Source organism: Furipterus horrens, unplaced genomic scaffold (genome assembly GCF_987537825.1).
Source record: "Furipterus horrens unplaced genomic scaffold, mFurHor1.1.pri manual_scaffold_6, whole genome shotgun sequence".
NCBI lineage: Eukaryota > Metazoa > Chordata > Mammalia > Chiroptera > Furipteridae > Furipterus > Furipterus horrens.
Genome location: NW_028327176.1, coordinates 182,820,612 through 182,830,332, shown reverse-complemented (window position 1 = coordinate 182,830,332; position 9,721 = coordinate 182,820,612). Strand labels below are relative to the sequence as shown.

Here is a 9,721-nt window from a genome sequence, read left to right as displayed (position 1 = left end):
GTAAAGTACTGTAGGATTTTATTTTACCAGAGGAGTTTTTCAGTAACGCTGATAAATAAGGCAGCTTTGGATAATGATACAAGAAGGTGGAGTAGACACACCTTGTTCACCATAAGAACTGGACACTGTTCTTTGTTATTTCACCTTGTAAGAAAGGGGAAAAGAAGAGGCATTCAAAATGAACCCTTCAATTCAAAATGGCAGGCTTTGGTCACACTTCAGGTAAAACCCTGAATTGCTATGTTTAAAAAAATACAGCCCTGGCTGGTGTGGCTCAGTGGATTGAGCGCTGGCCTTCAAACCAAAGGCTCGCCAGATCAATTCCCCGGGTTACGGGCCAGGTCCCTAGTTGGGGGTGCACAAGAGGCAACCACACATTGATGTTTTTTTAAGTACAGACACTTGGAAGATGGGTGGGGAGCATGTATGGGGGACTATGTCCTGCAATTTGGCTGGGAATTTGATGGGGGCAGTGGAGCCCTCTCTTCAGGAATTCACTAGGAATTAATTCTAAGACAATTGTTTGCATGGGGAATGTAATGGATTGTAATTTTGTTCTTCAGGTTGACTGAGTTTCATAACCTTCAAAATACTTCAGTTGCATTTTGACTTTTTTCAGTCATCCACTTTAGGACAAATTATTGCTGTGCATTATTTGCAGTGAAATGAGATTTAGGCTTAGAAATGTTAAGCAAATAAGTTAATTATATTAAGAGACATCAATTAATCTGCCTTTTCTGAAACTTGTTCCTTAAACACAACTGGAATATCAACTAAACTGTTAACAGCTCTAAATAAAAATTAGACTGAGAATCTTTACTGCAAAAAAAAAGGAAATAGAGCAGGATGAAATACTATTCTGTCATTTTATTCTCAGGAAAGATCAAAATGTTTTTGAACATAAAAAGTGGGAATTAGCCTGGCTGGTGTGGCTCATTTGGTTGGAGTGTTGTCACTAAACCAAAAGGTCACGGGTTTGATTCCCAGTCCAGGCACATGCCTAAGTTTGGCCCCTGCTCAGGGAGCATGCAAGAGGCAGCTAGTCAGTGTCTCTCCTTTCTTTCTCCCTTTTTTTCCCCTCTTAATGAACGTGTCTTTGGTGAGGATTTTTTTTAAAGAGGTGGTTATTATACTCTTGAATCAACCTTGTGCTATTCTCTGGAAAATGGATAAGACCTGTCCTGACCAGAATCCCCTGTGGTCGTGAAGATCAGTCCTTTTAAAGAATTTGTTGCCAACTGAAGGACTGAATGAGGAGAAAGTGAGATCCTGTAGTGGGTGCCTGTGTGCTGGGTGCTAACATCGGCTCCTCCCAACAGTCCTGTCAGACATGCGTCCCGTTATTACTGATGAGGACACTGAGGTCCAGAGGAGTTAAGTAATTTTTCTGAGGTGACCCAGCCAGTGGGAGTCAGCCAGGATTCAAACTCGCACATGGCTCAGATGATACTATCCCAAATATGCAAACCTTTCTGTGGGGGTAGAAACAGGTGGATGGTGGGGTGGGAGGGGGGCGGTCAGGTGAGGAAAGCTTTTTCAACTGTTAACCTATTTGTTCTATGTTTGAGGCAATTAATGTAAACCTGTTTCATAGTCTTATTCCAAGGTGGCCCTAAAACTTCAGCACGTCGGAATCTCCTGGAGGGCTTGCTAAAACAGATCACAGGTCCTGCCCCCAGAGTGCCTAATTCAGTCTGTCCAGGTGAGCCTAAAAATTTGCATGTTGAACAGGTTCCAGATGATGATGATGATGATGATGATGATGATAATGATGCCAACAGCCACATTTTGAGAACCACAGAATTACTATATAATTTTTGCTATAGTATATAGTCCTTTCTTGGTTCTACGCTTCTCAGAATAATAATAACCAGGGGAGCTAATAATGTACCATTCTTAGCATGCTTTTATTTTTTAATTTAATTTAATTTTTATTTTATTTATCTGTTTTTAGAGAGAGGGGAAAGGAGAAAGAGAGGGAGAGAAGCATCAATGTGCGGTTGCCCCTCACACGCCCCCAACTGGGGACTTGACGTGCAACCTAGTCATGTGCCCTGACTGGGAATCGAACCAGCGACACTTGGTTCGCAGGCCGACGCTCAATCCACTGAGCCACAGCAGCCAGGGCTTAGCGTGCTTCTTGATTCAAAGCAAGCTGTTTCTTGATGAGATGTGTGCAAGGTACAGGTTGGTGCCTGTCTGAGACCGTGGGGTTTATTCTATATCTCCGTGTTCTCATTCTCAATGCCCTTGTTAACCTGTGAGCACAGAGAAGTCACCAATACCTTACATAGTTTTTGAGGAGGGCACCTCGATGGGGCCGCTTACGGTAAGGGAGGAAGGATCAGGATGAGGAGACACAATAGTGAAAGGCCATTGGCCAAGGTCATAAACTACTTAGTGGTGAATAGAGTCCAGGTCTCCCATCCAGGACCCTCTCTGCTACCAGCACCCTGCCTCAGAAATCCTTCAATAACTGTTGTTTAAATTTGGGGGGGCTGTTAGCAAAAAACAAAGAAACAAAAACAAAAAAAAAGGACCAAACAATTCTTTTACCTTTTCACTTAGAGATGCCCCTAAGCAGACAAAGGTTAGAAGGCAGCCAACCACAGAGAACCAGGAGCCTGACGGACATGCGGTCCCAGAGGCCTCGGGAGTGGCCCGGGAGACAGCAGGGGGCACCTCCCACCCCGAGCCCCCACCTCTCGTTTCTCCCCACTTTCAGGTGTTTCAGGGGGATGTGCCAGCAAGCCACAAATACTGAAAAGGCACCAGGGAGAGGGGGAGGAAAAGCAAGTGCAGGCGGCACAAAGGGGTGTTTCCTCTCTAAAACACAGCATTTATAAAATTTTAGGAAGGTCAATGCCATTATTTGGAACCCACCAAAACAGTCAAGGACACAGCAGGCACCGACAGTTACAACATTACTTCTAGTGGACAATGTTATCAACGTTCCTCCTCTTCTACTTATATTAATGCATAATATGCTACTTACTAATATTAGTGCATTTTGCTCTCCAGTGTGTAAAGCACTTTCAGAACAGGAAAAAGTCTTGTGAAGTACTTGGTTACACATTTTTTTTAAGGTTTAATTTATTCATTTCTAGAGAGAGGAGAAGAGAGGGAGAAAGAGAGAGAGAGAAACATCAATCAATCCACAACCCAGGCATGTGCCCCCAACAGGGCGACCTTTTGGTTCGCTGGGCAGCGCTCAGCACCCTGAGCCACGCCAGCCAGGGCTGGTTACACATTCTGAAATGAAAACGACTATGACAGCGTCAGTGAACTCTCAAGCCTCAACTCTCCTAGTCACCAAAGCGTGTGCATGAGATTTTAAGCAATGTTGCAAGGATCTTGTGCAGGTGGTTTTTCCCTCGCAGAAGAACCATTGATGTCTGACTGTCCTGAACTCTTGTTTGTCAGACCTGTCTACCCAGCGGCCCATTCTGCATTTATCCTTGGAGATCTCATAAGCCTCTCAAATGGAACACCTCCAAAGTTAATATTATCTCACCACCTCCACCCATGTCAGTACAGGACCCCGCAGGTAGGGTGGCAACCCAGGAACTTCCTTCTTCACCCCACACTGTTCCCAGGACAGATAACCAGGTATCCTGTCCTGTTGATTATACTCCCCACTATCTCTCGATCTCACCCACCTCTCTCCAAACTGCCATTACCTTATTATAGGCCTTGATCAGCTCCTGTCTGGATTATTATGGTAACATGTTAGCTAGTCTCCTCCCAACTGCAGCCTTTAATTCTGTGAAAGCTGGAAGAAAATTTCTACTGCATGGGCATTTAAGATCGAAAACCCTTTCTTAAAAAAGGGCTGTCCTGGGCCTTGCGGGATCATGAGTACCTCTAATCTCATTAATTTCTAGAAACACCCTATGTTACTGAACAGCTAGTGGGGGTCCTTTTGACATTGTAGTCAACACCGGCAACTCCTGCGGCGCACCTGAAGCCAAGCTGTATTGACTTCGTCTTTCCCTTGGACCCTTCAGCTGCGAAGAGAGGGGGGGTCTGCTGCATGGGCAACAGCAGACCCTCCATATCACCCTGCCCAGGCTCTGTAGCTTCAGTTTCCCGAATCGGACTGCACAGCCATTCTCGGCGGTGCAGATAGTCTCTCAGGAAGCTACGCCATCGTCTTTCTAGACGGACGGCTGCCGACGACGAGTGGGGGTCCTGCTGCCTGCCCCCACCCTCCAGACAAAATTCCAGAGGCCAGGCTAAGGCATGCATTAGTCACTCAGGCCTATCAATTAAGGCTAAAAATCTTTCACTCTTTAGTTACAGCTTTAGTCACTTAAGCCTATCTATCAGTTAAGGCTAATTAATATCTTTAACACCTGAATTCCCCTAGTATTTTTTTTCCTCCCCTGTTCGTTTTTAATTATATTATTTCTATAGGTTTAGTTTACAAACTAAAACAACATAAGATAGACAAGCTACACAATTCTGGGAGAATGGCAGGCTTCTGCCTCAGAGCCCCTCCCCTCCAGGACGCCCAAAGATCCAGAAAAACCCTGCCCCCCTCTGCCAGGCCAGCCCGATCCTGGGCTGCGCCCCGAGTTTCTTCTCCCATCCAAAACCCATCCAAATACCGTTCGCTGGGAAACACAGGCGGCTGCAGAACAATCGTCCAGCCACCCTGGAGGAAGACAGCCCGAGAGCCAGAGAGCCCGAGCCCTTTTCAAATTTCGCCTATAGTTCCCTGAGCCCTGGAGGCAGCTTCTCAGCCAATCCCGTCCCAGACTGCCTACCGTTGCCTTGGGCAACCTCCTTCCACAGCCCCTTCCTACTCCTCCCCAGGGAACTGATCAGCGCTTTCCGTATCACCCAGCGTTGTGGTAACCAAAAACTCGGGACACTCCTCCACCACCCGACCCCACAACACTGCCCTGGGAGTCAGCAGCATAGCATCATTTCCCTGCTAATTTATGTTTAATGACGTTTTAGGATTAATCTCATTCCTTGAAATAGCTGGCCAACCCGGCAGTATCCGTTTCTGTAGTCTTTAAAAAGAACCCTAATTGTGCTTAGAGGCAACCCCCCTGCTTTTCCAGGAATTGGGTCAGCTCTGAAAAGCTAACGAAGATTAAAAGGATCAGGCACAATGTGGTTTTTAAATTAGCCTAATATATGGTATTTTCTCTGTGCTCATTAATTACGCCAAATTATTTCGATTAGAAGGAAAAGCACAGGCTTCAGTTAGAACTAGGCTTTAGTGTTCAATATCCTGTTGTAGGGAAATAACACATTGGGTCCTAATTTCATCAATTTGGAACTGTTGTTACTTGACCTCTGGTCTCCAAATAGTAGTGTTATAGTGAAGCTTCGCCTAAGAGGTCAGATGTGACTCTTCTCTGGTATTAAAATTTTTGATGCCATTAAGCAATGGCAAAGTATGCAGTTTTTGAGATTACAGTAGAACACTGCAAGGACACCAGTTATATTCCGATGCCAAGAAATGGGTCTGAGTTCCAAGCTGTGACATTTTTTTAAAAATCATTATCTTCAATGTCATCCACAAGCCCTGGCCACCTTAGCCAAAACCTGTGTTATCCCTTAAAACAGCGGTTCTCAACCTGCGGGTCGTGATCCCTTTGGGGGGTGAACAACCCTTTCACAGGGGTCGCCTAAGACCATCAGAAAACACATATATAATTACATAGTTTTTGTGATTAATCATTATGCTTTATGTTCAATTTGTAACAATGAAAATATATCCTACATATCAGATGTTTACATTACAATTCATAACAGTAGCAAAATTACACTTATGAAGTAGCAACAAAAATAATTTTATGGTTGGGGCTCACCACAACACGAGGAACTATATGAAAGGGTCGCGGCATTACGAAGGTTGAGAACCACTGCCTCAAAAGGAGATTATCTAAATCTCAACTTTCTCATAAATAAAAGCAGGCCCCAGATCATTCTCCTAATTACAGAGACCTAGGCTGGAGGTCATTAGGAATTTGGTGGTGAGGAGAAACTTGCATTTGAACAAAAATGCAAGGTCGTCCAGCAGATCCATTTCTAGAATCACATTGGAAATGAAGTCATGTAAACCTGAAGTTACTGAACACATTGGTCGTGTTCGGGTTCCAGCCTCTGACTACGTGGAATCCTTGGATTGTGTCCATTTCCTGTCTTGTAGAGTTGGGTAAGGGGTTTAACTCTAGTTCTGAGTGTTGGTTGGGGTTTCAGAGGTCTGTGATTATCCAAAAACTGTACATAACACGGGTGTTCACTTTTGGGTTTTTGGAGGGTCAGCCAGAGGTTTAATAAGATTCCAATTAAAGGGGCCCCAACCCCAGAAGATTAAGAATCACCGATAAGAGATTTATGTGCATTCATACATAACCCTGATACATTTTTAACTCCCATGATGCTCTGTGGACAGTGTCTCAAAGGGATGACTAAGTAGTTAAAAGCAGAGGTTAAATGTGTGATGAATATCACAACAGGAAAGAGACAAGCAATCAAAACTGAATTAAGGTGAAATTACAGAAAGAAAATCCATGGCATTCAATTAGGTTGCATTTTATTTAGATAAATGAAAGTTTGCCCCCAAACAGAACTAGGAATCAAATACTGTCTCAGGTTAAAGAAAACTGCTAGGCTTGAAGCTTACACCGAAAGCTAAAATTGTCAGCCCTTGACTATCCGTAGCTCCAAACATCAAAGGAAATTCTTGGAACAAAGTATATGTGTACAGAGAGGCAACTTGTGTGTACCATTAGCAAAATAACCTGAAGGGGAACATTTTATAGTCCTCAATTACAAGAAGTGGCGAGAGGTTACAAGGTTTGCATTGCTTTCTGTTGTACATGGTTCCACAGTAATGCCAAAAACAGCAAAATTTAGGCACTTGCTCCAATTTCTGCGGTTTACGTGGTTATTATGAACTTCCTGAAGTAACAGCAGCTTTAGAATTATGATACAGAACAGTATTTCACGCTACTGTTAATAGCATGTCTCTTGTTAATAAAACACTGTTGCTGATGTACAGAGGTACAGAGCTTGTACAGAAGGAATTACAGGAGTAATCCAGGGCATGTCCAGATTATGAATTAGTATGAGAGGCAGTCATGACTAACACCGGCGGTGATGAGGACCTGGTTTGCCACATGTCAAACAAATGGGATGAAGTGGCAGGATGGCATTTCAACAAACAAATAAAAAAGAAAACCTGTTTACCACACACTACAAAAATCTGTAATCTATTCAAAATAGCACAAAGTTTCTTCCTGCAACAGAGAGGAAGTCAATATTGGAGCTATTGTGAACTCCTTACAAATCACTGTCATCTCCAATACTTTTTGATCTTCAAAAATTGACGCTAGCAGTTTTTTTAAAGTCTCAAGTTGGCAAAAGAAGCTATTTAGCTCAGAGTGTTGTTGTTTTTTTTTTTAATTTGGAAATTTTAAAGTTTAATAATTAAGCACAGGTCGCTATTACACATTAGACTAACTCCTAAAAGGAGATTCAGTGCTTTCCAGACACAAGGTCATGTACACTCTTAGGAGGTACCTTTCTACTACAGCCAATTTTGTTGTGGTCAGGTTTGTTGGTAAAAGAGAAACTACTCTCCAGTTTGAACAGCAAATTTTCTTTCTGCTGTGACTATTCTAGTCTTTCTAGAATGTTACGTTTTACAACCACTAATTGGCAGTTGAACTTAAGTTCTCAAACTAGAGTACTGAGTTTGGTTAAAATTTAAGAGGTATATATGCCAGGCCAATTTTGCATGTGAAAAAGTGGAATTTTAGGGTAGACAGGTGACTTATTCTTTGTGTGGCAATTGTTTGACAGAACCCTTCATATATTAGCGAGAATCCTAAGTCATTTTAACATTTAAAAAATCCTAAGATAGATCACCTGTCAGGCATGGTGTTTTGACTATTAAGCCTTCTTAAGCTTTCTTTCTAGAAACATGTCATTAACAAAGTATTAACTAAGAAAACTGACCTTTTCAGGAAGACACCACCAGATGGTAGCATTGTAACAGCACTGTCAATCTGAAAAGCTCCTGGCTCATTCTGGCAAATACCTAGCTGTTCACTTCCTCTGAACTTCAGCTCAAACTGGTATAAAGTGGTAAGTAACATCATACAGAGACCACATGACAAAGTTCTAACTTATTCTGCTTTTAGAATGCAGCAAACATATGTCCCAGGCTTCCTAGTAGCTAATAAAACCAGCAAATCTAAGTGAAGCAAATATTTTATTTAAATCAGTTGTCAAGTTACAATTTCTGGAAATGAACATAATGCAACATTGTCTGAAAAGAGTGGGCATAAATATGGCACAGACACAAGCCAGCATCTATCAAAATACCATTTGCAAAGAACCTGACCTGCTTCATGCTGTGTGTGAATGTGGTCCAACATCTAAGAGTAGAATCAAAAATTTTAAAGCCAGTCAATTCTTTTCTTAATAGTATGAAAGAAATATCACTACTTTGTGTCAGGGCTAAGCACACTCATCTGTCCAAACATCCATAACAATTAGGAAAAAAGACTTCAAGTTAATGTGCTACTGAAAAAAACAACAACAAAAAACTTCCAACTTCTATTGGGCCAGAAAGAAAACTTTCACAGTAACAATGGAGCATTCTGTGTGTTTCCCTCCCCCCTCAAAAAAGAAGGAAAAAAAAAACAAACTTATTTTTAGCACACTGTGCATACTAGGAAAGTGACCAATCTCAGAGTAATACTAATCGGAGACCTAATCCTTAGTGAATTTTAAAATAAAAGCTGTAGCATCTGATCAAGGAATGTTCTTTCTAGGAAGCTGTTTTCACAGGTCATAAAGAAGCTCCCCAAGGCTCCACTGTGGTCGCATGCCTCGTCATGTACTGTGTGATACAAAAGAAATGTACTAGACTGCACATGTCCTCAAACATTAAGAAGAAATATACAATAGATACAGGAGGAGGATTACTTAAAACATACATATAAATACATAAAGAATGATACTCCAGTTTGAGAAGGAGAACTAGGTATTTCCAACTCCAGTTCCAGGTTTAGAATTCAGGACCTTAAATGAGAGACGTTACATGGTATCAAGGGAAAACGACAGGGTGGTCTTCAAAAGCTGGAATGTGAGCCGGTTGTAGCTCCCGATGAAGCCTCGGGATTGTCGGCGGGGGGGCCCTGGGAAGGAGATCAGTTGATGGGCCTGTTCTTCAGTTGTCCAAGTTCTGAAATATTGGTCTTCGGTCTCAGGAGCAGCATTCATTTTGTTCCACTACTTGTCTTCACAGTCTGGTCTTGCAAATACATGAAGGTAACTAGAGGGGAAAGGAAGATTCAGCAGTGAGTAAGATTCCCTTTTCTTCCCTCCTCTTTTATTCCACCACAGAGTAGCTGTGAAGGTGAGCTGCAGTCACTGGAGACCGATACCGTTGTTTAATTCTATAAGAAAGCAAGGGGGCGAGGGTCCGCAACATGTGCTCCATGACCTCAAAACCAATGTCTGCGGTTCACGGAGTCAGGCTCGTCACATGCCCTGGAACTTTTTTAAAAAATGTTTGTTACTACTGCTGAAAAAAAATCATCTTTCTTATTTAAAAATTCAATGGACAGTTCAGTACGGAGCTGAGTGAGCACAAAGTAGTTCATAGGTCTTTGGCCAAACACACACACAAACATGCACACTTAGGCACACACAAGCAGGCCTTTATTTTCTTCAAAAGCAGTCACAC

At 42.5% G+C, this 9,721-nt stretch overlaps 1 protein-coding gene and 1 long non-coding RNA gene across 3 annotated transcripts in view; both read right to left on the bottom strand.

Moving 5' to 3' along the window:
- Positions 1 to 126: 126 nt before the first annotated feature.
- On the bottom strand, positions 127 to 4,689 carry LOC150007958 (uncharacterized). Its single transcript, XR_016511863.1, has 3 exons — positions 4,611 to 4,689; positions 2,996 to 3,103; positions 127 to 144 (listed from the first exon to the last, which is right to left on the bottom strand). It is a non-coding gene; the product is annotated as an uncharacterized LOC150007958 (long non-coding RNA).
- A 1,850-nt stretch (positions 4,690 to 6,539) lies between these two features.
- AKAP12 (A-kinase anchoring protein 12) overlaps positions 6,540 to 9,721 on the bottom strand; it is an 81,582-nt gene continuing 78,400 nt past the window's right edge. For both annotated transcript variants that reach the window (XM_090279979.1, XM_090279980.1), the window contains one exon: positions 6,540 to 9,307. The gene's annotated coding sequence lies outside the window, so the exon portion shown is untranslated. The remainder of the gene's footprint in view (positions 9,308 to 9,721) is intronic.